General features: G+C 33.3%; 1 protein-coding gene across 1 annotated transcript in view; it reads right to left on the bottom strand.

Moving 5' to 3' along the window:
• Epha3 (EPH receptor A3) overlaps nt 1-27,543 on the bottom strand; it is a 340,539-nt gene that overhangs the window by 82,171 nt on the left and 230,825 nt on the right. The window lies entirely within an intron of this gene.

The following is a 27,543-nucleotide window of genomic DNA, read 5'->3' as shown; positions in this document are numbered from 1 at the left end:
AATTCTCCTAATCCCATTCACACAGGCTCCACACTCAGAATAACCTTCCAAAGACCCCACCTCTTAATATCATCACATTTGTGATTAGGTTTCAGCCTATGTACTTTGAGGGGTCATGAACATTCATACCAGAGCAGACCTCCATGATGCAATGACTTTGATGTTTAATTTATACCAAAGTTTAAAACCAGCCTGTAGGAGCTTTGGTAATATATAGTTTCAGCCACCTTTTCCACTTAAAGAATAGGAACTTCTACATTTAAAAGCTTACTAGTTGAGGGGCTCCTATGTCTCTGATGACTAACTCTCATGATTGCAGTCTGATTACATTGTTAATTATATGGTTACACTAAATCACGAGCTAACACACATATATGGAACTACCTGCTGCTGGTTGGTATCCCTCAGTCCTCAAACTTACAATTTGTTCAATCTTCGCTGGATCCTTTAGTTTTACATTAAAAACAATTCAAATAAAGGGGAAATGATGCTATGATTATGGCTGAGCAGAACTTTTAAGACATCATGTACAAAATGTTTGGGTTGGATTGTTGGTGTCTGCATCACAAATAATAAATTGCTAACTTTAAGGTAGCAGTCTTTGAAACACACACAAGCCACATAAACACAGGCACATATATGGTATGTGTTAGTTTTTCAACCCTCTGACAAAATGCCTGTAAAAAAAAAAAGAAGAATCAAAGGAGGAAAGATTTATTTTGGCTCACAGAATCAGAGGGTTTAGTCCAAATTTGACTGGTTCCATTGCTTTGGGCCTGAGGTGAATATCATGGTGGAAGTGCAAAAAGGAGCAAATCTGCTCTCTTCATGATGGCTGGGAAGCCAAGAGTAAGGAAGAGGCCAGAGAGAAGAAATACCTTTCCAGGTCACATATTCAGTGACCCACTTTCTCCAACAAGCTCCACAGATAAGGTCAGAACCCTCATGATCCAACTATTTCCCCATATCCCCACCTCTGAACATCACTGCACTGGAGACCAAGCCTTCAAACATGAGTCTTTATATCCATAGATACTTTATGTCTATACCATAACACAAGTATTTTTGTAGATTCAATTGTGGCTTTATAATAGCTTTATTCTCATTTAAGTATATATTTTTGGGTGAGTGGGAAAACAATTCATTTGCTACTACAGGAATGAGAATTGTCCTTACATGTATTGCAAGCAGGAGTGAGAAATCATTTGCTGAACCCTATATTGGTATATGAATCATAAATGTTTACATACATTATCTCTCCTTGAATTTTTTAAAATGGTGGACACTACAGAAGTATGCATTGTTTCTAAATATTATTAATCATATTTAGGAAGCAGAAAAAAAGTAAATACTGGGACACTGTGCTTAGCATATGGTTTGTAATTGCCTGGAGCAGATGGCTTATATATGTCTAGCAACACTACCCAAGTACAATAGAGACAATTGCAGAAGAGGAGGTCTTATTGAGAAATGATGTAGTTGATGGCTATTTTAGGGAGGTAAAAAAACTCAAACCTTCCATAAGAAAAAATCTATATAAAGTCTGTTCAAACATTTGGAAATCAGATTTTGTAAATAAGCTCAAAGCTATCCAATTTACTCACAAATAGAAATCCTTAAAAGTTTAGGGGAAAAATAGAACAAGGAAATATTCCAAAAGAGAGAACAATTGTGGTATGTGACTATATAGAATATTAAATATTTTGATTACCATGAAATCAGCTTTCTGAGAAGCCCTAATTCCATGTCACTCTTATGCCAGAGACTTATTTGCAACATAGGTATTCTCCTAAAGAATGCAAGAGTCTTTGTTAATTCAAAAGAAATCACCCAAATCACTTTTAAGTAAAATAGAAAAAAAGTTAAATATATTTGACAGTTACAACATTAATTTTAATATTCATTATACATCTCTTCCAAGTATGTATTCCAATCTTAATATTCATTATGCATCTCTTCGAAGTATGTACCCAAAACCCATCATTAAATTTGTAGCATAATTTAACAAATTAAGAACTTATAAAAATATTTATTTTTTTCTAGTCTAGCTTTCTGAAGGATGCAGGTGGAGAATATGTTCATTTAGGTGTGTTTACAAATTTCTATAAACAAAATGAACGCCAGCATAGATTTACAGATTTTCCAAAAGCAATTATGCCTGCAAAATTTCTCTTTGGGCTATAAAATCTGCTTGTCTATATGTATACTTAGTAATACATCCCAACCTCCTTTGTCCCAAATTCTTTCCTTTTCTGCCCCATAACTAGATTAAGAAATGCAAACATTTAGTTGTAATAAATAACTTTGTTCCCCAAAAACAGATTTTTTAAAAATTCAAGCAGAAGAGAAAAGGGGAAAATTTCAGTGGCAGACTATCTGCCACTTAATACCCATGATGCCTGTGGTTGACCTTTTTAGAACCACAAAGGTTTTATTAATTTGGAGAATTTTTGTCAAATACCTTTTTAGCTAAGCCATGAATTCTGAGGCAATTCTAGCTCTCTAGTTCCATCCCAATAAGGAAAATGCATCAATACATATTTTTGCAATTATGAGTACTTCACATAATCGACCTTAGAATTTTGAGAACTGGAGCTGATTAATTTTTACATGCACCATAAAAATTTTAGCACATTAAGAAAAAAATAGCCTTAAGTTGTTCCATTTTTGGATTGCATAAGTAAAGCTAAAAAGAAAATTATGTGGATACAAATATAGTTCTACTTGTTTCTTTTAAGGATTTGGCTTTCATTTCAATGTGGACATTTAGGTTCCTGCATTTCTAATTCTTTACTGCAAAAGCTAACAGAAAATTGTCATTAGCCTACACAGAGCAAGCATTCTCAGACACAGCTGTGTAGACTCTGGCTTTTATAGGAAGACATTACAGTTTAGCTAATATGTGTAAAGATTCTAAACATTCATTCTCAAGCTTCCGAAATAAATTTAAGTCATTTTGTGTTAAGTTTCATTTGGGAAAAACTATATTTTGTATAAAAAGACTCCTAAATTAGAATTTCTATTAAAAACTGACTTAAAAGTGCAATGATGGACTCACTATTACTTCATAGAGGGTGAAAATATTCTAACACTGATTTATGGGTGATGGTGTCATTAGTCAATAAAGTTATGAAAAACTATTGAACTGTACATATAAAAATGGGTGGATTTATGAGTTGAAAGTGTGCTCTAATAGTTATTAAAAAAACCCTGAAATACAAAGTGTGTGTATGAGTGTGTGTGTGTGTGTCTTTGAATACATTTTCTCTACTGTGTTCCTTATTTTGCTTTCATAACTGTTGGAGCTATTTGTTGAAAAAAATCTGCATGAAACTATTATATAGGCATTACAAAGTGTAACTAGCCTGGTCTGTTGGATTTCTTCAGGAACTGAAAAACAATAAACTAAGAATCATTATTATTCACAGTGTACATTCTGTGGTTTCGCTTTAGAAACATGCTTTTCAAGTTAAATTTCCTTCAAAATGCACCTCACTAGAAAAAAAGTGAGGGAAAAATGCTAGAGGCAAACTTGGGACTAAGAAGTCTGGCAGTCTAGCCTCTAAATATGGCTGGGTTTCTCTATGCATTACATCTAGAGGGGCTCATGGTTGGTTTTCATACACACTGTTTGTGGATCTATGTGTATAGCTTACTTTCCTGGATAGCTAAAGTATGGTGCTTTTATTCTTTGATAATGTCAGGAATAGCTAAATCTCAAATTGAATCTGAGTTCTAACAGGTTAGTTTAATCTCTGAAAGGAGATCCTGAAATAAGAGTCCAGAAAGACCAAACACTGGGTTCTCAGCAATGCTTAAATTTTACAAATGAGTACATGTGGAATGAATGAATATTCCTTTAACATTTGTGTTCAACATAGGTCATTTCAATGTAAAGGCAGCTACACAGGATCACTATAAACTTTTTATAATCTTCATTCATAAAGCAATAATATATATGGACAGATTCTTAAGTGTTTCATGTAATTTACCCCTAGTTTCTAATGAAATGGAGGAAAATGAAATCAGATAAGAAAAAAAATCAACCCAAGTAAAATGTAAGGTTTGAATTAAAGAAGATCATGTCCTTGTTACCAAACCCCATAATTAAGCATATACAAGGGAAGCAATGACAAGAACTATGGGTCCAGAAGCGAAATGGTGAGAAAAATTTTCCAACATATTCCTTGAAAAGTCAGCATGCTTTTACAAGAAATGACCAAGTGAAAGAAAGAAACATGTATGAAAAGAATTTTTTCAGTTAACATCTATAATTTAACAAAATAACAATATGTTCAAAATCATTTTTGAAGACAAATTAAAAGACCCTTATGAACTACAAATTGCTAAGTACCAAAGTACATTTACAGAAACTATGAATACCAATGGTGACAAACTATCCCAAGAACTGCTGATGTAAAAATCAGAACCTGAGTGCTTAGTGTTGATATTTCTTTGACTTTCAAATCTTAAACCAACATATTTTAATCCAATTATAGGTGGAAGAGATGCAATATGGAAAAGAGTCTGTTTATATTTTTAAATATAAATACATAATTTTATTGATAGGTACAAATATTTAACAAAAATAGAACATAAGTTTTTTAAAATTCTATGTATCATCAGAAAATCTATACCAGTAAGAAATCATATAAACATAGATGATATTTAAATTACATTACTAATGTAATGTAAAACCTGAGTGTATTAATTTAAAAAAAATTTGGAAGATATATATATATATATATATCTTCCTTTTCTTTTGGATGGGATAACCCTGAAGCAAATTTTCTACACTGGCTCTTACAGTTAGAAACACTATTCACTATACAGGAGCACTGTAATTTGATCAATAACTCATCTTTCAGTGGTTGTCTTCCTTTCCTTGTTTCATTTTCCTACTATCCTACCTTTTTCCTGAGATCATTCTTGCACATAAACAACCAGTGCTCAAACTCTTATTTCAACATTCCCTTCATGGAGAGCAGAAATTAAGCTATCTTGAATTTTTTTCTTTTTAATTAGTTTTAAATTTTTTTTAATTAGTAACACATGACAGTAGAATGCATTTATGCACTTTGATATAACATACATAGATGGGATATAATTTCTAATTTTTCAGAAGCAGCTACCTTGCATTTTTGAAGGTCCTATGGGATACTGATGAGATCTGAGACAATTTGAATCTCTATTCAGATTTTCAAGATGATTAAATGATTTAGGTCTATTTTAGTCGATGTTCGTCTTGGCTTCATTTGGAAGTTTTGGCATCAAGTGGAACCAACATAAACTTAGACATACAAACATACAAGGATATGTATACACAGATTTAACATGCACATATCTTTACCCCAGCATTATTGATACCTCAAACTCACTCTGGATTTAAAGCACAGATGATACTTGAAATTATTTGACTGATTGAACTATAACTGCTGGAATGAGATGAAGGGTAGTTCATGGAACTATAGAGAAGTTTAGTGGGATCACATTTGTCCAAAGAGCTCTCTACTTTTATGTTGGATCCAAGCCAAGGTGACTGTTCGCACCTTCTATGCTCAGAATGCAGCATTCACAAGTTTAAGAAGCAGAACTCTTCATTTGTGGCTATTCCTAGGCACAGGCAAGCCCAAGATGTGTCATGACAATCTATCTTCAAACAATAAGCAGACATCACATGCAGACTACAACGGAACTTCTTAAAAGTGGAATATAGTTAGCAGAGCCCCTTGAATCTGTTGAAGCTCACTTTTGTTGTTGTTCTTTTATGAATCTCACTTATTTTTTGTTTTTTGTTATGACATTGCTGGCATATCTCAGAGCATTTTGTTCAATTTTAGTTATTAATTCCCGGTGTACATTAATAAGAAATAGAAATTTCCTGGGTGGGAGAATAAAAAAGATGTCAGATAATCTCCCTCTTCTGATGTTGAGGTGCTTTGCAGAGATTGTGGGAAATGAAAATTTTTTTACTTAACTCTGTACTCAATTGAATTGTATTCACCAAGTTCACTGGTTTTCTTGACTGATACTGACTTTTAGAATTGTGCTGAAGGCATTCATGACTTTTCCAAAAACCTATCTTGCACTGCAAGGACCCATTTTGTACCTTAATAGGCATCTGGTTTCAACTATTTGTAGCTCTCTTTTACCAATTATTTGTAGTTCTCTTTTGCTTATAATGGGTGCATTTTTGTTCTATTCCATGTAATTTTTGCCAATTGCTAAGCTAGCCAAGCCAGAGGAATATAGTTAGCTAAATATCTTATATATGATAATATATGTAAGTATATGTGGGGGTATATAATTATACAGATTTAAGCTATTAATTTGTAAATTCATTTTAACACATCCTTTTGTTGTCTTAACAAACCTCAATATTTGTTATATAGTATATTATGTATATGATTATGTACTCTCACATATAAATATTATATATCATTATATCATTGAATCAAATGGACTCTATTTGTTTCTTACAGTAAAGTTCTAGAACCACAAATAAATGTAATCATGTAATAACATATCTTTCATTCTGAACCTCTCAAACCTTACAGAATGCAATTTAGCCCTACATTATTGTGATGTGTTACAGAAACCCAGAAATAGAAGCCAGTACTAGCAATGAAAGTCAGGTAAAAATATATCTGCGAATAAATCCTTCTTGTCAATTCCCACAAGTGAGTGAATATTACAATCTAGTAGAAATCAGAGAAAAAGGCAGTTAAGCAAGTTCCCTCTGGGAGAGACTTCTTCACAGCAGGATGATAATACCCCAGTATCCCACTGTCTAGCAGACTTCACTAAAAGAGACACCTGTCACATAGAAATTGAGATCAATGGGTTGACACAGAAGTGTTCTGTCCTGACTCCCTTGATTCTTATTTGCTACTATAAGAATGTTCTGCAAAACCATTGCCATTTCCAAATTATTTCTTCCTAAGTTTTGCCTTATGAGGTAAGACAGATGCTAGGAAGATACAGGGATATTTTCAGGCTTACATACAAATAGCCTATTAAGGAAAATATTCTACATTTTTATTAGTTTATTATGGAAGAAATTACAAATTAGCAACAAAATTTCTTCAAAATAAAGATCAGATAACCCACAAGAAAAGCTCAATTTATCTCTTACATTAATATTTAGATATTATTTACCTTTGTTAAACCTTTATACCTGGAAGGACTTAAAATTAATTTTAAGAGACTTAAAATTAATACAAAATTGAGTTCAGGAATAAATAAATACAATATTTCATAGGGTGACTCCTATTTTGTGGCACAGACATTTAATCAAATTGGGAAGTAATAAGAATAAGAATTGAAGCATTTTTATGAAGTGAAAAGACTAGAAAAGCAAAGTGATAAAATGTAGGGGAGGATCATGTGTTTTCTTACTCAAGATATAATTATTTAAACAAATTAGTTTTTTTATTCAGCAGTTCAATACAGACACATCCTTTTGTGTTTAAAACTGTTTTCTGAATTCTCCCTTTAAAATGACCAATTCTAAATGAGATAACATACCTTCTTTTGAGAGTCAAATGTTAAATTATTCTATTTGTTTTATTTATGGCTTAAGGTAACTATCTCATTCATCAAGGATAATGTTCTCCACAGTCTTCAGGAGACAGAGACTAAGCCTTTCAAATGAATGACTATAAAGTGAATAGCTCCTGCCAAAGGATGAATCATTTGATTTAAAACACATTTGTAGAACCAGTTTTGGAACTGTGCACCCTTGTTAATTTTCTCTTTTGTGATTTCCCTTCTCTCTGTAGGTTGCTAATCAAAACCAACATTGAGACAGTGCCAGGTTTCATGGAGTGGTTAAGAGCATTCCTAGAAGTGGCACAGATGTCAAGCCATCAGCTTTTTGTAATTAGAAAAAATAAAAAGTTTGAGCTAAATTTGAATAAAAGCTTTCTGTATTTTTAAAAAGTATCTTGAAATACAGAGGCCTGAATGTAACCATGAGGGTAACTGATGGACTCCATCATATTTTAGAGTTATTAAGCCCCAAACTTGTGTCTGAGGCCTCTTCAATTCCATGTCATAATTAGGCAGACCATCAATTGCCTTGTATCTCTTCTCTTGAGTCACCCTGTCTTCTTGTCTTCAGAGTCTACTGAGCCTGGCTACTTCCAAAATCTTCAAATGGATCAGTTTGTATGTTTGAGGGCAGGTACTATCAATTCCAATTTTATTTGAATGTTTTAGATTTGATTGAAAATACTTTATAATGAAACTTCTACTAACATTTTTCTTCCCTATTTCTGCTGTAACAATTTTAGATTTTTTTTGAACTGAACACAACTCTATGGGCTAGGAGTAAATCACAGTGTCTCAAAATCATTAAACATAAAGTTGAAACAAAAAAATTACTGGAATAAAAACAAAAACAAAAAACCCCACAAATACACAAACAACTAATGAAGGATCTTGCAAAAGTAGTTTTACAACAATTGTATAAAGTTGATTTTTCAGGAGATTGTTTTTATATTCTTACTTTATATCCACCCTTGAATTGTAGATGTTTTGAGTAGGTGCACAAAGAAGATTTGCTTGAGATGCTATATTGTATTGTGATTATTATATTCTTCACAACAACTTCTTCATACTTCATTCAGTTCATAGCCTGTCTAAATCAAAGTGACTTTTTATCTTTACCATATTTCCCTCGTTTCCCTTCAGAGTTGAGAGAAATAGGTGTCCTCCTTTCTTTCTATGTCTAAGAGCTGGTATTGATTTTATTCCTTCTTACCATTCCTTCAGTCCTCAGAGACACTCTCTGCTTTGACCTAACTTGCTAAACCATACTTTTCCTCTTCTTCTCAGATGAGCTTCAATACAGGAGAGAGGGGGGGGGGGGTCTGAATGTCTGATATGGTCATCAGATTAATCGAGGTTGAACTATGGTTCAGGAATATCTGTGTAAACATAGTCATTTTGCCTCAATTCCCTCCATGGGAAATTTATAAAGAAAATGGTTGATCTCCATAACTGTTCTTTTCATTCCAATTATTGGGATAAATGTTACACAAATATCTGCAAAACATTACCTATCATGGTATTTTCAGAAACAATTAACATTTGAATCAGTGGACAGAATAAGGATGATCTATCCTCACCAATGTCAGTAGACACCATTCAAATATTGAGTATCTATACTGAATAAAAGGGAGTGGAAAAGTCACTCTCTCTTCAGAATCTGGAACATCCACCTCACCTACCCTAAGATACAGAACTACTAGTTCTCAGGCTTCCAGTCTCATATTAAATCACATTACCAGGTTCCCTGGTAATCCAGCTTACAGAGGCCAGATGTTGTGAGTCCTTGTCCTCCACAATCATATGAACCAAGTCTATTAATAAATCTCCTCTCATTTATATCTCTGTATATCCTATTGGTTCTGTTTTTCTGGAGATCCATGATTAATGTACTACCTTATAATTGTTTTTAGTAATGATAATTATATTAAATGGTATGAAGAGTGCATTAAATGGGATTCAGAATATAATAATCACAGTGTGCTCCACATAATAGGAGCACTTGTAATCCAAATTCTGCCCCCAAATTTCATTCTAAATTGTCTCAAAAATAACTTAAAACCATCCCAATACCTGATGACAGAGACATTTCTATTGAGATCTAACTTTTAAACTCCAATATTGACATTTTCTGCACATCTCTCTTACTTAAAGTATATCTAAGAGTGCATATTTGGACAAGGCTGAAGTTAGCCACTATGAAGGAGGCAAATGTGGACCATGCCTGGATCATGTCCTCAAGGAACTTAAAGTATAGTAGGGAAGAGTAAAAGCCTATAAATATCATTCTATCACAAATTAGAGTGAAGGGAAATCACAAGAGAGATATAGATACCAGTAATGTAGTGTTGTGGGAGTTCAGATATAAGGACAATTATTTCCAAAAAGAAAAATTATCAAAAAATTAATGGAGGTGTTGGCATTTAATCTGGGCTATAAAGAATGAAGGACACATAAATGTATAAATACAGAATAAGTATATTTTGAATAAAAGTGATCAAATTTGCAAAAAAAATCCTAAATAAGAAGAGTTATATTTATCTTAGTAACCAGGAGTACAGTAGATTATTTTTAGAGATTAGTGTTAAGCCAGTTGTAAAGGGCTTTAATATATAGGATAAGAAGTTTGACTTTTTATTTTTCCTTTGCATCATGGGCAACCATTATTTAGGTAAGCTAAGTTACATGCTTCTATATGTTAATAATATTAAGCTCTCAGCAATTATTTCATCAGTGTTTTGCAGACATGGATAAGAACTGGTCTTTGAGGAGTCATGCAACCTGACAAGCAGGGATAGAGCTAGAAGCAGAGTCCTGTGGGACTATGAGTGGCCTGGCTTACTCTGGTTGGGGAATGGAAAATTTCCTGCCAAAAATGAATTATGAAATGGTTTTTTGAGAGATGAGGAATCAGCTGAGTGAAGAAGGGTAATAGAATTTCCTATAAATGGATACAGATTAAATAGAATTAAAAAGGCATGAAACTGCAGAGTGTGCCCAGGATTAAAAGGATCTGTATTGACAGCATAAAGTGGGATGGTATTAAGTGGCAGGTAGGTCTGGAGCAGGGTGTGGAGAGCTTTTATAAGTCCCAGCAAAGCACTTGGTGCTTTATAAAACTGATGAGGTAGAAGAGCAATTTCAGACTAGTAGTTATTATAATAATGCAGATGAGAGGTAAGGATCTGAAATTAATAACATCAATCAAGACAGAGAGGATGGTATAGAAATAGGAGAGAATATGTGTAGGTGGACTCAATAAGACATGATAATTCTCTCTCTACCTTGCTAGACATTTGATTAGTGCCCACTGTGTTTGAGACACTAAGGAAATATATCAAAATGCATCAAAGAACAAAACAGACCAAAATTCCTTGTCTGATAAAGTTTATCTTTCTTGAGAAGAATTGAGGGAAGAGGCAAAAGAGACCAAGATTTTATAAATTGTGCTTTTTTTATATGACTATTTCCTAATTAAAGACAGCTTGGATTCTAAGGCTGGCTCATTCTCTTACGCTCAGCAACTATCTATTGCTGTTCTCAAGATGTCATACCTGATGCTATTTTTTTAAAAATTCATATTTTATATCCCCTCCTTTTCTTTTTCAAATCTCATGATTCCCAAGTATAAAACTCATATTTATGTAAGTTCTTTTCGAAGCATCAGGCATTACTTGTCACTTGCTTACTTTTTATAACTCTCTGGATGAACAACCTGTATTTGCCTTATTTTTATCATTTCTAAAATTCTCCACATTATCATATAATGTGTTCTTCCTGCTCATGAGCTCTATCAACAGATTCATCATCCATCTTATTTTCTACACTTGTTTTAGCTATCTTCATGTTTAAATGAGTTGCAACGCCCCCTTGGTCTTTAATTCACACCTGGTCTATCCATACAGAGGATTCTGGTTTTAATTTCTAAAGGTCAAACTTCTCTTTCCCTCAAGTTTTATTCAGATCTTTATTTCCTCTTATTATGGTTATGGTTAGTTTGTTAACTCATTTCCTTTCTTTCAGCTTCATCTATTTTTCTAAGTCATAGGCCAGATCATGTCACTCTTACACAGAAACCTGCATTCCTTTCTGTCTGCCCCATCCCAAACCATTTATATCATAAGTAAGCCCCAGTACCCACAGAATAAATAAAAACACCCAAACCAGGTGAATACATTACACAGCAGTCTCTGTGGAGAGATGGGCTTCTGTCAGGGGAAATTAGGAGGCAGAGACACTGCTCAAGGACACTGGACTGATTGCTTTACTCCTCATTCCTCTTTCATGGTTGGTATTAGTGTTGCTGAAGTGGTTCAGGAAGCAAAAGGCTCGATATATGCAAATATTTCTTTAAACTTGAAGAGCACACATTCTTGCTGCAGTTTTTCCAGAATGTGTGACACAGAACTGAGCACTAAAGAGCAATGGAGCAGCAAGATTACTCTAAGTTTCCATGTCTGGCAGGGCCATTGCTGTACAGATAGACAGGCTGTTGCCCTGTAGAAAACCAAAACCCAGGGTGCAAAGCTGAGCCAAGACATATTTTTGTGCCATAGCCCATTTATTTCCATTAAGTACTAAATCCTGATCTAAATATGTTTGGAAATATAAGTGTGTTCTCATTATTTTTGTCAAACAAATTCCCCCGTGATCATGCAGACATACATACTTTCCAGCATATACTACCTACTGAAAATTTGCCCTGCTGTGCTTCAGCTGGATGGCAACAAAGATAGACAATGCCTTCTCAACCTCTCTGTTCTATTTCCTTGTTCATTTTGTAGGTACCTTTCATTGTTCACCTCAACCCCTGCCCCCATTAATAAAATCTTCCTCTACTTCTAGACTGGAAATAATCATTCTTGCTCTTTATTCTGATGCATTTTCTTTGCACACACCATATAGTTAGCTGATTAAATTTTGAAGTATAAATCCCTTAATGGTAGCAAGAATGCAGTAACTATTATGATATCTTCCCACTACAAAACATAATGTTGGTCATGTAGCAATATTCAACAACTATTTTGCAATTAAGTTAAATAAATATAAAATTTTATTGCTATGAAGTACAGGTACTTCATAAAATAAATTTTGGGGCAATCTTTTAAAACAAAAGACTGAACAGAATGCAGAAGAAAAAAATAATTAAGTATCAGGTAATGCATAGTTTGGAATATGGTCTTTAAGTTACACTGATTGACTACCTTGGCATTACTCTACAATAAATTTGGGCAAAAATTAACTACAAATGGATATTCAAATCTTTTGCGATTTCCTGGATTCAGAAAATACTGATAAGATAATGACCATACCTTTCATTTGCATAAGGCCTAGAAAAATATGTTTTTTGAGGTCAAAATAATATTATTGTATATAAATCTAGTTTTTAACAGAGGCTTACTCATCTTCTCTTTCTGCAAATTCAATATGTATGGCTAAAGGCCAAGTGGTTTATTGAAGCTCAAGCTGTCAAGTGAGGGAACTGTAGATTTCTTCCTGTCTGCACCTTTGCAATTGGGAAAGAATTTTTCTTTTCAAGAACTTCCTGAGAACTTGCTGAATAGACTAATCTGTAGAGTGTTTTAGGGATCTCTATGTTCATTTTCAGAGATTCTCAATCTGTAGGACTGGCTTGGAGTGGGAACATGGTGGTGTGATGAAAGGCTTCTAAGTGATTTTGAAGGAATTTGGGGTTTAAAAATCACTGAGCTATGGGTTTTCATTAATAGCACTACCTAAAGATGATTGACAAGCCCTCAAGTGCTACTAGTGATGGTCACAATACTGTCTTGGATATAAGGACATTGCTTAAAGACAGGAAAGGAGGGGATATAGGGAAGACTGACTTATTAGGCCTGATGCTTTCAAAATTCTATCTACAGGGGCACATAAGAAAGTCTTCTCCAAAAGGATAATCCTGGCATTTCTCTAACATGTATAGTCTAGAGATTCATTCAAAATAGAGGCAGCCAACTATTCTTCTGGCAGAGAATTAATATTCCAAACATAAAAATAGCTCAAAAAATTACTACCCAAAAAGTAAATAACATAGTCAATAAATGATCAAATGAGCTAAGCAGACATTTCTCAAAAGAAGTAATAAAGTGGCCAACAAATATATGAAAAACTGCTTAACATCTTTAGCAATTTGAAAAATGCAAATAAAAATTATACTGAGATTTCATCTTACTGCAGTGAGAATGGCAGTCATTAAGAATAAAAATAATAAATGCTGGAGATGGTGTGGGGAAAAAGGAACATGTATACATTTTTGGTGGGATTATAAATTAGTACAATCACTGTGGAAATAAATATGGAGGTTCCTCAAAAGGTTAGGAATGGAATTACCATATGACCATACACCATTCCTAAGTATTTATCCTAAAGAATAGGATACTCTTAGTGATGGGGCATATTCATGTTTACATTAGCAGAATTTACAATAGCTAAATTATGGAATCAGTCTAGTTGACTTTCAATGGATAAATGAATAAAGAAACTGTGCTGTATATACAGATTGGGATTTACTCAACCACAGGAAAAAAAACAAAATTATGTCATTTGCAGGACATGAATAGAATTTGTGAACACTATGTTAAAAGAAATAACTCAGTGGTCATGTTTTTTCTCTTATGAAAAAACTTCAGAGGAAAAAAGGCAGGGCATTCTCATGAAAATAGAAGTGAGATGAGTAGAGGAGGGAACTAGAGGACAGAGGAGGGGAGAAAAAGGAGAGGTACTGGACAGCTAAATTGACAAAATTATATTATTATATTATGTGCATGAAAAATATGTAACAAGGAATCCCACTCGTATATTATTAGAATGTAGTAATAAGAATATTTCCACTAGTTTACTAAAATAAAAATTCCTTTTCTTATGCACATATATGAGTACACCATAGTGAATCTCAATATTATGTACATCCACAACACTGAGATATTAATTAGACTAAGTATATTCCATGCTTGTATAAGCAGAACAAAACATTCTACTGTTATGTATAACTAAAAAGAAAAAAATTAAAAATTCAATAGAAAACATTTAAAGTTCCTATTAGGATTATAAAACAATAAAGACAGCAATTACACTTAGACACAAAAAACACCTTCAAATTCCCTGACATAGAGACCTCTGGAAGATTAATTTTACGTATCAAATTGACACATAAAATATTTTTTCCAGGTACTTGGTCAAACACCAGTCTAGATGTCACTGTAAAAGCATTTTCCATAATAAATAAATAAATAAGTACAGTTTGAGAAACCAGATTGAACTCAGGTATTAAGTGACTAAGGCTGAAGACCTTAATAGAAAAAGACAAAAGTCTCCCAAGAAATAGGGAATTCTAAATCTAGTCTGCCATCAGACTTAAGCTACTATAGCCACTCTTCATAGGACTTCAGCCTTCCATCTTACCCTGAAGGTTCTGAGCTTGTTAGCCCCCACAATAGCATGAGCTAGCTCTCTTCCCCCCTACCCCCCACAGATTCATTCTAGTCACTCTGTTTTTCTAAAGAAACTTAACTAATGTAATTCAAAAACTGATTTGTAAAACTACTCATACACTTGAAAACTGTTTTAGAAAAGAGTAGACAGATACATAGTTTTATACAAGATAACATGGTAGAGCTATTTTCTTTGGGGTCACAGCCAAACTACCTTACTAATTTTATCACAGTTGAGAAAAATGAAGATTAAAATATATGCCAGTCTCCTTCTCTACTTAAATCCTAGTTTGAGTTGGTAAATATAAGTGGTCAATGAGGAGATATATATATATATATATATATATATATATATATATATATATATATATATATATATATCTGTAAGAAAATCAAAACTTCATCCACTGGGCATATGTGGTTTGGTTGATTGTGCTGGACAAGGGCTAAAGACTGGAGACTTCCCTGCTTTTCTCCCATGTTGTGTACAATAGCCACCTGTCAATCTGGTGTTTATCATAAGCACTCAATCACACATGTTGAGTACATTCACCCCTGCCCTACTTTCCAAACCTCCAACCCCACACGTACAAACTCATGTACACTCCTTACACAGTGTTCAAGGAAAATGTCTGCTCCACTTTCTGCACTACTCATTAGAGTGGCCAGATGAAGCATTCTGGTTGTAGCCTTTGTGACAGGAAAAAACTGTAAACTGTGTGCCGGTGACTGCAGTTAGGATGAGAAGCCGTATATGGAAATATATATATAGACAATAAAAGCAGCTGCCTGGCACCAACTGCAATAGAAAGGCAGCTGCTTTCTCTACAGTGAGGTGGAGCAAAGCTTACTCTTGGGCAGCAGTTGTTACTTCAGTAATAACGCCCCAGGCTAATTAATCCCCCATCATCTCCACAATTATTTGGAGAACAAAAGGAAAATGGCTGAGTTTCTCCCTGGATCAAGGACACACATAATGAATTTCCTTCTTTGAATGGTTCATTCCTCAAGATAGCAGACATGTTCATCTCAAAAACAAATGATCTTACACTTGAAGAATAGCAGCTAATTGTACTTGGAAAAGAAAAGATGGACCACCACACAATTTTTTTGAAAGTAGTAATTGTGGTCATTAATTTAGGAGTGGAGTCACCTCACATTGTTTTTCTTAAGGTTTCACACTATTTTGCTTCATGAGTCTTTATTTGTTCGTTATTATTATTATTATTTTATTTATTTATTTTTTGCAGCGCAGGGAACTGAATGAAGCCAGCACCTGGCACATACTAGCAAGCACCTTACCACTAAGCTACATCTTCAGCCCTATAAGGAGTCTTTAGGTTCTTCATATTACAATTAGGATCCTAGGCAGGGAGACTGTCATTCTTTTGTCCTTTCACTTTAAATATTTTTAAGACTTAATGCTCACTTTGGGAACAAAACACATAAAATGCTAGCTTTTCACACTGCATAATTGTAGTCATTTTATGTTATATTTAGATACCTCCTATTAGGAAGAAGTAACAAAAAAAGAATTATTAATCGATGTTCAAAGGCCAATTCTCATATAGTCCCCACCCTGGTGGTTTTGTGAAACTCAAGTTATTATCACCTCACCAGGCTAAGGGAATAGCAGGAAATGGGTATAGAAAAGAGTGACCCAGGTCTATGGAGGTGAGTGTTCAGAAATGCTCATCTTAGCTCCTGGAATCCTTAAAGGGAGAATTTCATTAAGTAAAGGCAACCTTTCAGTATTCCCTAGACTAAGCTGTGAAACATTTTTGAAAAGAAAATAAAAAAATCCTTATTTATGGTAGGAATGTTTGAAATTCAAAAGATAAATGCCATTCGAAATGCAATTATGTTCTAGGTATCTAATATGTAATGGGACACAGCTGTAATAACAGCCACTGAAACAGGGGCCTCCCTATATCATGTCATTAGTTGACTTGTTATAAGCCGATCTTCTAGCCCTTTTCATAAGGGCCACTGGGGTAAAAAATAAATATATCATGTACTGAACATCTGTGATTCTGTCACAAAGAGCGACTCAGATCAAATTTCAAGCTGTATCCTAGGCTATACATAATACCCTTTAAAAAGTGATGCTTAGCAGAAAGTATAGACTAGGAACTCAAAGGTCTTTATTTCCAAAGGGCAAAGATATGAGAAGACCTGGACTGTGCCTTGGATAACCTAAGGGCAACTCTTTTCTCACAATCCTTTATTTATTTATTTATTTTTAGTTCAAAATATATGGACACTTTAGATAAGATTCTGAGAGTGGGTATTCTGTATGTGAGATGTTAACTGAGAAAAGAAAATACTAAATACTCAACTTATTAACTTAGTGAGCTTCCATAATTGTGAAATAGCATTTAAGTACATGCATTTATCAGCAGAAATTTCTGCCTGAGACTGTTTTTTTAAATACATTTATCTAATTATATTTTCATTTTTTTTATTTGGTCAGATAACAAATAATGGATTCTCCTTTCAAAATATCCATGAGAAGTAAATTAACTATTTGAAAGAAGAAAATTCTACCATTTGTAAAAATTTACAAGAAGCTTGATTTTGTAGAGAGGGCAAGGGTGAAGAGAAGGAATCCAGATAGAAGACATTTTCAATAATGTAGACATGACACAATGTGGCTAGGTGGTGCAATGGATTGGATAAGAAGTGGCACATTTTATAGAATGTGCTGATTGAGCAAATGCAAGGTTTGAGTCAAAGAGAGGAGTCTAATGACTTCAATGGTTGTTATCTCTATTATCTCAACGACTGAAAAAGATGGAGTTGTCCTTACCTAAAATAATGGTCTGGTGCTTTTTCATGCCATACCCTACCAGCATGGTATTATTGGTAGCAGGCAGTGTAATACTAACACTGTTCCAAGTGTACCCTTGTAATTGATGAAAGAATCTTAGGCTTTACATAAACAGATAGTTCTTATATAATTAGTCCTATTTTTCTAGTGATATTAATTTTCTATCTATAAGAGTAAACTTACTTCAAATACATTACTGAATAAAAAATGAGGCTTAATTTAAGCATATTGTTAAGTTACAAGAGTCTTGGTGATAATCTCATTGAAGCATCATTGATAAATGAATAAATTTGGAATGAAAGCAGCAAGGTGTTTACAAGAAATTGGGACGTTCTGGTAGGTTGGAAAGACTTGGGTTTGAATTCTTCTCAACCACTAAGTTAGATAAATGGAGCTACTTAACTACCTTCTTGAAAACAAATTATGCTGTACATGATGGCAATAATACCTATATTACAGAGTGGAATAGGGCCTAACGATATCTATAAAATGTCCAGTACAGAGTTTGCAATCACCTAGTATTCCACATTTGGTTGCTACATTAAATAATAAATATTTTCATTTTGTTCTCATTCAGTAGATACTTAGGTTATTAGGACAATCCAATATATATATATATATATATATATATATATATATATATATATATATATATATATATACAAATAAATATATAGTATCAACTGCCCAAAGGTTTATCTGTACCCAAAATACATGCAAATCAGACTTATCCTATTATATAGAATTTTTCTTCTCTGATATATTTCTCTTTTGGAAACACATTTCAATAGTTTTTTTTTTTTATTTTACTCTTAAGAAAATGAGCAATATCTTTTAAATTTTACAATAGACAGCATTTTTAAACATAAACTTTCTAACAAATATTAGCAGACAAAGGAGTAAAATCTGAGTTATTACTGTGCTATCAGTGTTAATTCATGGATGTGTTATTGAGAACTATGATTATTCATAATTACAATGTTTATTATGAACATGTCTAAAATTTCAACACTTTCTTCATCTGAAATGAAGAGTGACATTCATGATAATTACTATTAGTTATATTTTAGTTGCATTATTATTTACTATATTTCATATGGTAAATTTACTATATTTCATATATTATTTACTATATTTCATATGGTAATTTTTTAACATATTAATAACAGAAAACTTGGTTTATCAACAGGGTAGAGAAATGGTTAAATAAGCAAGTCTGGTGTGGAGTGTTTCATTATAGATGTTTAAATATCTGTTTTTATGCAATTACTTAAGATCCCACATTTTGACTTAGTGCTTTCAAAAGATCAGATACATTCAATTGGAGTGACCATTAAACAACACATGCAACTATGATTTAACTTGTACATAACTTAAAGCATTTCATATATTTCCCTTCTACCTCTTAGTGAAGTTCTTTGGGATACAAAACAGACCTATTACATATGATATTAAAAACCAGTGCATTTAGACCGTGTGTAATAAGTAGGTTTTATTCCTAGCCTTTAGTAATGGCAGAAAATAAACAAAACTTTTATATATGATTTGGTTTTATCTGATTAATGCTCCCCCATGCCTTTTCCTGAGCATTAATAGAGCACTTGGTTTGAGCTTGCTATTGTATTAGCTGCACTGTGGGCACAATGATGATTAAGATGTGGTTGCTATCTTCAAGGAGCCCCCAGTCCAGGAGATCTTAGAGGCTTTAAGAACTCAGCATGAAATTGATTGGTTTGGCCATGAAAAGGCAGGCAAGGCCAGCTGCCAGGAGACTTCAACAGGCACCAGAAGCCCAAAGAAGCCACCCAAGGAAATAGATTTATTTTGAATTTAGAGATAAAACCAAATCATATATAAAAGTATTCTTTATTTTCTGCCATTACTAAAGAGTAAAGTCCTCAAAAGTTTATGAAACTTTACTCTTTAGACTTTTTATTCCTAGATGATAAAGACACATAGATAACATGCACAAACCTACAAACATACACATATACTGTAAAACCTTGTTTTTTCCAGTTGTTTTATATTAGAATTTTAATAAACACATCTATCTTGTATGTATCTGAATAAGAATTGATGAAAAATAGCTTAGAATAGAAACATATCTCAAGTAAGATTGATGAGGTTCATTTTTTAAATGTTTCAGAAATGAAATTTCAAATTAAAACAAATTATTCTACCATGTGAATTCAAATCAAAAAGTAAGTATGCTTTGTTCTAAAATGGTCCTTTAGTAGGAGTTAATGGAACGGTAGACAATGTATATCAGATATCAACTATGAAAAGCCTTTTTGAAACATTGTAGTAGAAAGAAAATAAAATAGGCTTTATTCATTGAAACTGACATAACGTTGCTTCCTGGCATGCTGTGAATCTCTATAAATAACTGCAGCTTGTCCTCTTCCTTAGAAGATATACCCAAAATTACCATCCCCAGATGAAAAAGGATGATCAGGCTCTGTCCCTCTAATTCAAATAGCTTGGTGAACCAAACAGAAGTTTATGATGCAACATTTTTTCTTACAAAGTCTCTGGTGAAAATGATTATTTTCAAGGGATATTTTTTTCTTCTTGGAATTAAATTTACTAGAATGTACTTTAAAATAACAATAGCAATAATTGACAGTCTAATGAGTTAAAGTAAAAGTTAGTATTTCTTAAGTAATTGAAAAGTTTTTGCCTTCTGTTTCAACATGATAATGGTAAATATTTATTATTTTAATTCTTTTTTTTCTAGATTTATTCTCACAATATTATTTTTCCATCTGGTTTTTCCCTATACCTCTGTCTGCCGCTTTAATCTCTGCAGACATCTTTTTCTTTATTGTTCCTTTATTTGCTTTTCTAATCCCTTTATGTTATGGGTGCATTGGGAAATCTCAGAAGTTCAGACCAATATATCCAAATTCTTAATTTTAAAAAAAGAAACTCTATTTTCTCCAGACATGGCAACATCATCACAATTATACAGGAGGCAGAAAGCAATAACTTATTTAAGCAAGTCTCGGTTACTTATGCCTCTCATTTTATTTAGTGTTCATAACAATGTGTGTATGGCAATTACTATTGCATCCATTTAAAAAAGGAATAAACATAACAGTAAGCTTAATCTAATAGCTGGTTAAGTTTATGTTTAAAAAAAATTGGGATGGAATCTATAAGCAAATCAAATTTTAAAATGCAAAAATATGCACCTCACTATTAACTTGGAACACCTGGATTTACCACTCAACTTTTATTCTGCCCAATTTCACTCTGATTCTTAAACACTGTTTTCTTCCCATTATATTTGCTTCAGTTACAGGTAAATGATGAATTATTTTTCCATGAGCTTGTGATAGTTTGCATTAACTATTTTCCCTAAAATATGAAGAAAACTTAGAAGTGATAAGTCTGACTGGCCATCATAGCTGACCTATCCAGAGGTCCAAATAAGAGCAGGGACATAGATGAAACTTTACCTCTTTTTAAAAAACTTGTTCTTATTAGTTATACATGACAGTAGGATGTATTTTGACATATTACACATATATTGAATATAACTTTCCATTCTTCTGGTTGTACATGATCGGATTTACATTGGTTGTAGATTCATATATGAACAAAGAAAAGTTATGTCCAATTCAATCTATCTTTCCTATCCCCATCCCAGCTCCTTTCCCTTCATTTACCTTTGTCTAATCCAAAATATTTGTATTCTTCCTTACCTACCCCTCCTGTTTATTGTGAGTTAGCATCCACATAATAGAGAGAACACTTGACTTTTGTTTTTTGGGGATTGGCTAATTTCACTTAGCATGATATTCTAGAACTCTTCCTACTCAATCTAACAGCTCTCCTTTGAAGCTTTTTCTTGAACAGCATTGTGACCAAAGATGAATTTTTCTTTTTTGTTGGCTCCTTATAATTAATTTTCTCTAATGCAATAAAAATGAAAGACAATCAGAGATTATTTCTGGATAATAACAAATTGCCACAAGAAATGCTCTCAAATTAACATCAGTAATAGTAAATAAAATATAAGGCTATTTTATAAGTTTGAGAATTATTTTGTTCAGTTTGGCAAGAAATAAAGCAATTCAGATCTTGAGCCCTTATCAGTAATGTTCCAATCATGTGAAATCTTAATTAAAAAAACAAACAAAAACACACATGATCTGTGTGTCAAGAGGTCAAGATTTCCCATTAATATAATATCTTTTTATATTTATTTTTCAGAGTTACTTGATTTTGTGCAAAGCTTCTCCTTCATGAGCCATGGCACTATGGTTTGACTATGGTTAGGGTTCCCCAAATATATCAAGGTAAGGTTGCCAGCATTGGGAGATTCTGTGGACCTACAAGTTGTTGGGCTTACTGGGAAGTCCTTAAGTTAAGGGGACCATACACTTGAAGGGCTCTGTGGTACCCTGGTCTCTATCTCTCTCTGCTTCCTGAATGGAAGTATGACCCTTGATCTGACAGGGTCATACTTCTATGACCTGGCATGATGTGCTGCCCTTATCAGAGGGCCAAAACAGTGAGTCAGCCTGATCTTGAACTTGAACTCCAGAATTGTGAGCCAATGAAGTAAATTGTTTTTACTTCATAAATGGCGTAACAGAAGTATTTCATTATAGTAACACAAAGCTTACTAAAACTCATAGGAAAAGATAATTGCTAATAGTAACAAGTAACAGCTTTCAAATTCTGTAGTCACAGACAAGACATTTATCCACTATGGCCATATAAAGTTATTGTAAGAATAAAGGTACAAATATACATGACTTTAATGCAGTGCTCCTCATATCAAGAGGAGTTAAATCACCAACTTTTACTGATGAAGGGTAGAAAATGTGAACTCCCCATCTTTCCTTGGCATTCTTTTGCTTGAGGTGAATGTTGTGGAATTTCAGTACCCCTGCCTACCGGGATGCCTTACCTCACTGTCCATGTAGTTTATATACTTACGACAAACTTATGACAGATGGTCATAGAGTCCCTTGAGGTAGAAGTGTATTTATTTTTTAACTGCACAGTGGTGCTATATGGAGATAGTATTATAAAGTCAGAATACCAGGCCACATAATAATTATTAAAACTGAGGAAATATTTTTAGAGATGTTTAAATACAATAAATAATTTATTACCATAGAGTTAGACAAGTGTTAGTCAGATTTTTGTGTTTGGGAACAGAAAATCTTTTCCTTATAAATACTTGTACTTATTCAATTTCTCAATTATATACATATAATGCAATTATTACCTAAGTGTTATATTTAAGATAATCTTAGAGTTATAGAGCATAGTCAAAAGATAAATCATGATGTTTGGTGCATTTTAAGACTAAAACTGTTCTTACTGGGAGAAATAGAATGAGAAAGATTTCTGTAGAATAAACTATTTTGCTCTTGGAAGAATAGAGTTTAGATAAGACGAATTAGCACTCAATGGCTATTGCTTTCTTAATCTCTGCAGGCTGCAGTTAATGTATTTCCTACTCTATCTGATTTGGAAACATCTTTAAGAGAGGCTGCACTTAAAAAAGTAAAAATATACCTCCACCACAGGTATGCTCCATTAGTATTATAAGGCTTAGAAATGAAGAGTGGACAAGCACTCAGTTTAGATTTTGGAAGCTCCCAAACTGTCCTTTGCTCATATTCTGTATTGGTATGGCTATAAACTCATATGAAGATTTTGGATAGCTGTCGTATTTTGAAGGGCCATATATGGTTTTACTTCTCTTTGGCCTCTTTCTCACCCTCTGCGCCAGGATACGAGGCTGAAAGGCATCATTAACATGTTAAATGATGTCACATGCTTTAGGGACACCATGATACATCCATGCAGAGTGATATTCCCAAATACATAGGTCTCTGCCTAGATTTCAAAATGGAAAGGCAGAAACTAAATTATCTTACAAGTAAAATGCACTGAGCAAATTATAATGTATATATTCACTTGCAATCTCTAGGCCAGATTCATATCTCACTTGTTGAGAGAAATAAAAATTTAAAATTGTAATTCCTAGGATTTATTACTCATATAAAGAAACAGGGAGGTAAAGAAAGGATCACACTACATTGTTGAAGTCACATGATCTCTACTAGTTTGTGAGTGAACTTTTTACTTTTTCTCTTTAGGTATACATGACAGTAGAATATATTTTGACATATTATACATACACGGAGTATAATTTATTCTAATTAGGATCCCGTTCCTGTGATTGTACGTGATATGGAGTATCACTGTGGTGTATGCATATAGGAACACAGGAAAGTAAAGTAATTAGTAACTGTGTTTTAATCTTCAGGTTTGCTGCCATGATATTACAAAATGTTTTCCTTTGTTTTCTGAAATAATTCATGCTGACACTTATGATATCTAATTTTGTTCTAAGTTGCATAATTTTGTAGAAAAATCCACCACAACAGGGGCCATATATGGCTTAATACCAGATCCAGCTGAATGCTTTTTCCAGCTTTATTCTGAAACGTTGACCTTTAAGAAATGCTAAAGCATTGGTTGTTGTCTTTAATTTGAGATCATATATATTTGTCACATATATTTATGCTATTTGTAAATTCCAAGAGAATATAGTGGATGATCTTTGCTCATTGAAATAATAGGTCATAAAACTAGGTGAGAAAGGTTCTAAAATTATTTTATATGATGAAAAATAGCACATGGTACCACATTAATGTGTATAATTTTTTGTGGTTTTATGAAACAGTTAAAAATAAATTTGAAACATTTTTAAAACTTGCAAAAATGTACTAATTGATAAAATTATATTAGTAACAAAGTTATGAATTGTAGTCCCAGAATGATAAAATGCAAATTAAAGAAAATTAGAATTGGACCTCTAGTTCAATGCTTTCATTCTGTGGATAGCAATTTTTGACCAGAAGAAAGGAGAGGGTTTGTAAGACAAAAACAAGGGGTTTGTCTTTGATCCTTAAATTAAGTGGAGGACAGAGATCATTATATCTAAAGCCAAGAACATGAATGCTTTTATTACATTGAATAGTCTCTAAGATGCTACCTTCTTTGCATAAACTAATGGTTTTTACATAGGACATCTAAATAAAATTAAGTCATGTCATCTTTGTTTAAAATGATAGCATTATTTGCTGATCATTTTTGAATAGAGCACTAACTGTGAAATTCCTAGAGTAATATCAAGCACCTGAGAGTTCATGTCAATAAGTTTGTACCTGTCCCTTCATATTTGTTATCTGACATGAATTTATAGAAACATATTTACTTATTCATTATTATGGATAAAAACTACATTACAAATAAAAACTGGAGACAAACAGACATTAATTTGGTTTTGCCACAGGGAGATTAGTACAACAATTGACATAAGTTGGCTAATATTTGCAGATGAGATCCTAATATAGAGCAAAACTAATATCTTGATTTTGATAAATTTATTGAGGTTATATAAGCTTGTCAAATTTTTAAAAGTAATTTTGAATAAAATATTTAGGTGAAAATGGTCATAGTCTCTTCAAGTAACTCTCAAATGGTTCAGAAATAAGAAATATCAATTTATAAAAAGAGAGGGGGGGAGAGATTGATAAAACAAATCTGATAAATGTTAATTTGGGGAAATTCTGGCCAAAGGTAGATTTATATAATGTGTGCTGTTATACTATTTTGTAGTGTTTTCGTACCTGTGAACATATAAAATTTTATGAGGTAAATTGCACACCTGTGTGTAAAATTTCAATAAAATAAATTTTTAAAAAAGGAAAAGTCAATTCATTCTGGGAAATTGTTGGGGTTAGGATAGCATTCATAAAATGGTAGGGGGAGCTAAAATGGAATTTTAAAAAATATAAGAAATGTGCTTCTCTGGAACCAAAATTTCAAAGGGAAAGAGAGATATTTTAGAAAAAGAAAATATTGGGGTGATATACAATGATACATATACAAGGACCCAAAGAACAAAGAAACATGTCTTTTGACTAATACACATTGAAAGAAACATGGTGAATTTCACCTAATACTAAAGAAAGCTAAAACTGTTTGTTCACTTAACTGCAGAATTCCAAGACAAAAAGTTTGAGGACTGGAGTACTTCCATTTCAATGATCTTGAATCCAAATAAAAAAGGCCAAAATTTCCTCAAGCTTATTTTTTGATGGAATTTATCACTCCAAAACTATAAAATATTATTTTAGAGTTGAAAATAATAATTAAAGATAATACTAATATTAATACAATGATTCTTCATTCTTTGATAATAATTCAGTCACTCAGTTGCAAGAATTGTACTTAATTGGCCCATCCCCTGCTTATTTTAAGATCAAGCTACTTGAAACATGCATTAAATGAGGGTACACTTTCTTCCATGAACAATGTTAATCTCCATTCAATATCCCACCATCTAATTTTCAATTTGCTTTTTTTCATGCCATTCCAGGCTGATTTCCTTTTACCACTCAGGAAGACCAATACTATCTTCACAGTGTAGTCTTCCTGTAATGCAGGGAACTCAGCTCAAAGATTTTGATGTGTGTACTTTTTTTCCCATTAAACCTGTCTAATTTATTTCTAGTTTGCAAAATATATCCTAAGTCTGCTGTCTGAAAGGTTTCCCTAAAAACCTTGAACTACCACTTCTTAATTATATAATTACATACAGTTTTGAACAAACTTGATTCATTCAAATTTTAAAACTGTATTTGGATTGTGATTTCCTGCAAGATGGAAATATATAATATATGGATATAAAAGAAGCACTTAAACACATCTGTTGAGGGACACCTGAACCTGCAGCACTGAGTCCAGAACCCTGTGGACTGGAACACTGTGCTGTGGTTCCCAATCCACAGACCAGTGGTTCCATCCAAACCGCCTCCATCTTGGGACATTGCCACCACTGCAATAGCCCTCCCCATATTAATCTCCATCCTAAAACAACAGACAGGGCCAGGAGGCAACTGACCATTGAGGCACTGAATATCACAGTATGGCATCACTGAACAGGCTGCCTAACGACATTATACAGTCCATCCTTCCAGTCACATTTTGAAAGCAGTTGTCTTCATCTTCTACCACCATCTTGGGTTACCTCCACTTCCACCTTTGCCATCTTTACTTGGGGAAGCTTCCATATTGGGACACCAACTGGGTCTGGTACCTATAGGTTTCATGCTATTGCCACCACCAATTAGGGAAGTGGCCACTTCCATCTAAGAACAACAATCAGGACCTGGTAGACCATCACCAAGTTCCTGTGGGCTCTATTGCACCAGAGCACAAGACATAAAGAATCAATAAATGGTATGGATTCAAACTAAAAAGCTTCTTCTCAGCAAAAGAAACAATCAATGAGGTGAAAAGAGAGTCTACATTTTGGTAGCAATTTTTTTTTTCACACACACGTCAGCTAAAGCACTAATTTCCAGGATATATAAAGAACTCAAAAAACTTAACACCAAAAAACCAAACAATAAGTGGGCTAAAGGGCTGAATAGACCTTCCTCAGAAGAAGATATATAATCAATCAACATATATACGAAAAACTGTTCAACATTTCTGGCAATTAGAGAAATGCAGGTCAAAACCACTCTAAGATTTCATTTCACTCTAATCAGAATGGAAAGAATACAACCAACAATAAGTGTTGGCAAGAATGTGGGGTGAAAGGCACACTCATACGTTACTGATGGGATTGCAAATTGATGCAACCAATCTTAGAAAACTTGGAATGGAACC

This window comes from Callospermophilus lateralis, chromosome 10, assembly GCF_048772815.1.
Source record: "Callospermophilus lateralis isolate mCalLat2 chromosome 10, mCalLat2.hap1, whole genome shotgun sequence".
Lineage (NCBI taxonomy): Eukaryota > Metazoa > Chordata > Mammalia > Rodentia > Sciuridae > Callospermophilus > Callospermophilus lateralis.
This window is presented reverse-complemented; position numbering and strand designations above follow the sequence as displayed.